This window comes from Nanorana parkeri, unplaced genomic scaffold (genome assembly GCF_000935625.1).
Source record: "Nanorana parkeri isolate BGI_ZX_2015 unplaced genomic scaffold, ASM93562v1 scaffold622, whole genome shotgun sequence".
Classification (NCBI taxonomy): Eukaryota; Metazoa; Chordata; class Amphibia; order Anura; family Dicroglossidae; genus Nanorana; species Nanorana parkeri.
Window position 1 is genome coordinate 650463 of NW_017306890.1, and position 4009 is coordinate 654471.

The window sequence follows — 4009 nt, forward strand, 5'->3', positions numbered from 1 at the left end:
CGACATGCACTGACAATTTCCCCCCACCACCTGAGCTCTAAAGACACCCCTGAGTGAGTGTATGGTGAACATTCAAAGGACGCTTTATAAATAGGCCCATAAGGTTCAGTCACCTGCTTTAAACTGGAGGGGTTCAACCACCCAAACGGGGGTAAAAGTACCCACATGGGGGGCTTCCTCAGGAGGGAGATGCCCTTGTCTGCTTAAATTTTTTTTACTTTAGTTGCTGTCACGTAGGGGGGCTTAAGGGACCGGAAGTGATACAATCCACGTCGCTCCTGGTTACATAGAGCTGGGAGGAGATCATCGAACGGATGTTTTCCTCCCCAGCTTTCCACAGACACCCAACATGCCAGTCCCGGGCCCGCAGGAGGGGCAGTGGAGCCCGGGAAACAAGGGCGGGGGGGTGTGTTGGGCAGGGGGGCACTTTAGTGGTCCATAGAAGCGATCTGGCAGGAGCTGAGCCACCAGAATTGCTTCTTTCGCAAAGTTGACAGCCGGAGTCTGTATACAGGGCCGTGCTGTCACTGACGTACTATGAACGTCCGCGGTCCTTATGGGGTTAAAGCCCCAATTTTGTTGATATGTTTAATTGATCTTTGTATATGGGGGTGGGGTATCTATATTTCCCCGCACGTTTTGCCCATTCTTTCTTGATTATAATAAAACGTTGCAGACTTGTGCGTTTCACGACTTTGCAGACTGCCCTACTCCCAAAATAGTCAGATTTGTCATCTCCTTGTTTTCGGCATCTCCTTGCTTTCGACGTCTCCTTGTTTTGGGCGCCTCCTTTTTTTCGGCGTCTCCTTGTTTTCGGCGTCTCCTTGCTTTCGACGTCTCCTTGTTTTGGGCGCCTCCTTGTTTTCGGCGTCTCCTTGTTTTCGGCGTCTCCTTGTTTTCGCCGTCTCCTTGTATTCGGCGTCTCCTTGTTTTGAGCGTCTCCTTGTTTTCGGCGTCTCCTTGTATTCGGCGTCTCCTTGTTTTGAGCGTCTCCTTGTTTTCGCCGTCTCCTTGTTTTGGGCGTCTCCTTGTTTTCGGCGTCTCCTTGTTTTCGACGTCTCCTTGCTTTCGTCGTCTCCTTGTTTTCGTCGTCTCCTTGTTTTCGGCGTCTCCTTGCTTTCGTCGTCTCCTTGTTTTCGGCGTCTCCTTGTTTTCGTCGTCTCCTTGTTTTCGACGTCTCCTTGCTTTCGGCGTCTCCTTGTTTTTGGCGTCTCCTTGTTTTCGTCGTCTCCTTGTTTTCGACGTCTCCTTGCTTTCGGCGTCTCCTTGTTTTCGGCGTCTCCTTGTTTTCGTCGTCTCCTTGTTTTCGCCGTCTCCTTGTTTTCGCCGTTTCCTCGTTTTCGGCGTCTCCTCGTTTTTGGCGCCTCCTTGTTTTCGCCGTCTCCTTGTTTTCTCCGTCTCCTTGTTTTCGGCGTCTCCTCGCTTTCGGCGTCTCTTTGTTTCCGAGGACAGAACGGGCTCCGTGGCATAAACTTAGTAATTATGTATATTCATGAATAATTTCGGCTGCGGCGGAAATCATCGTTTGCTGTTTAGCAATCAGCATCCACTTTTTTTTCCCGCCATTTTGGCGGTTTTTAGTGAACGATAATCAATGATAATTACACATTTTTTTCCCCCTCAATGAGCCTTTCACCGGATTCATCAGGAAAATCAGAATTCGGGGCCGTGAAGAAAGCGCCGGGAGGGACCTCGGGGGGCTGAAAATAAATTCACAAAAGGCAAAGTGAAGGGCCGTGATTAAGGACGCAAACCGACCCAACGTCCAGCCCGCCATCAGCTTTGTCCAACGCCAAAAGTTCGAGTGACGCTTTCCTTGTCGGCTGCCGAATATGAACCGCGCAGCTTCTAAAAACAGCAAAAAATCAGCTCCAGTCTGCCCCCTGAGGGCCCAGCAACCCCCCGCTGGGGCCCGTGCTGAGTACAATGTAGATGAAGCCCGTATGGCAAAGACGTCCTCAGCTCTTCTTATCACAGTCACATGTATGCATCAGCAGCCGGCGTGAGGGGTGAGAGATAGGGGGCGGGGCTTAGCTGATGACTTTGGATGAAAAGTCGACATTTGAATATCAAATAAAAACACAGAAGAGTTCCACCTTATATTAATAAAAAGCCGTCATTGAGCTCCAGTCGGTGACTTTGCATAGACTGAGATGATGTCATCAGTCTGCTGCAGGCAGGAGGAAGCATTTCCTCACACTTCCCTAACCCAATGTTCAGTTTGTTGCAGGCAGGAGGAAGCATTTCCTCGGTCTCCCCTCCCCCAGTGCTCAGACTATTGAAGGCAGGAGGAAGCATTTCCTCAGTCTTCCCTCCCCCAATGTTCAGTTTGTTGCAGGCAGAAGGAAGCATTTCCTCAGTCTTTTCTCCCCCAGTGATCAGACTGCTGCAGGCAGGAGGAAGCATTTCCTCAGTCTTCCCTCCCCCAATGTTCAGTTTGTTGCAGGCAGGAGGAAGGATTTTCACAGTCTCCCCTCCCCCAGTGATAAGTTTGCTGCAGGCAGGAGTAAGAATTTCCTCAGTCTCTCCTCCCCCCAGTGATCAGTCTGCAATATTGTAACTTTGTAGCAAGACACAAGGTGAGAGGCTGCAAGCAACGGCTAATCTGTGTCATACATGTGTGAACGCAGCCCAGAACTGCACGGGGCACCAGGATTTGCATGATTGTGTCATCTGTGAACCGACATCTCAGGCTGTGTGAGCTGAAGGGTGATTCCCAGTATTCTGATACCTCAGAATGAACAGGCTGCATGCGCTCTGATTCTAAAGCAGCTCTCTGCTGCCCCCCTGTGGTTTCCCTCAGTACACTGCAGTGGCATTACCGCACCGTCTCGCCTGTGATCGGCACACAATGTGTTAATGACAGCGAAGCCACCACCAATCAAGCGCGAGCGACCAGCAGCCGCGGAAAGGCCACGTAAACAGTGTAAACCTGCGCGCCGATGGGTGAAGCGCACCTCTCCGCCAATCACTTTCACCGCCATCAATCTGCCGAGAACGGCTTTATGTTTTGCTAACACAACCCCTTCAGAGGCGCATTTAAATCGCTGTAGCGTGCGCTTTTATTACGCGCGCCTTAATGTGTTTTGTTTAGATTCAATTTTTACTTTTATATTCAATTCACCTGCCCGAGCCGCCATTCCAGCGCATTACTCCGCCGCGGTAACACCGCTCCATAATGAATCCAATCTCATTTGTCAGCATTAAACATATATTTTGTTTTATATCCATTTCAAGGTCTGCGATAGTGGAGCGCACAAAGCGCCCGCGCCGCCCCAAGACAAAACCGCGTCGCGGCTTCCTTCTAAACGCACAGCGACATGAACCGTATACATAGTGGCTGAGTCACCGTGACGCGGCCCTGACCACGGCGGCACTCCTTATGTATAACCAAATTTTCCGGGACGTTCTCATCCTGTGCAAGGACCCAACACTGGAAGCTGTTGAAGCCCTCCCCCCCCCGCAGAGGGCGCTCAGAAGATTGTCCCCTCCCCTGCAGAGGGCCCCCTCCCAGTCACCAGTATGATACGTTCTTTTTTTTTTGCTTGCCTTTTTATGATGTCACCTAATGCGCCGGGTCCTCTTCCTCTTCAGTCTTCCGCAATTGGTGGGTGGTGCCGGATAACACTGCCATGATGACATCAGTACTGCTATCTGCATCTCAGGGTGTGGAGCCATGATGCCCCGGACTCATGGCCGTCCCTATAATAGAAGCGACCCAGGTTGCAAAGAGCTCTTTTACGCTCTGGCTGGTATCCTGCCCAGTGATATCAGTGAGCTGAGTAGCGTATAATGAGTGACAGAGTGCATTGTGGAAGGTTAGAAATGTCAAATTTACATATGGCGTGTGCCTTGGGGGCCGGGCAGATGGACACAGAGGAGGATGTTTGTTATGGCAGAACCTTGTGAAACCTCATGCCGGTTTGTAGGGGATGATGACAGGTTCACTTTAAATATAAATGATACAATATCAAAATGATAGCGGTGTGGTGGGGGGTGTGGGGTGGTC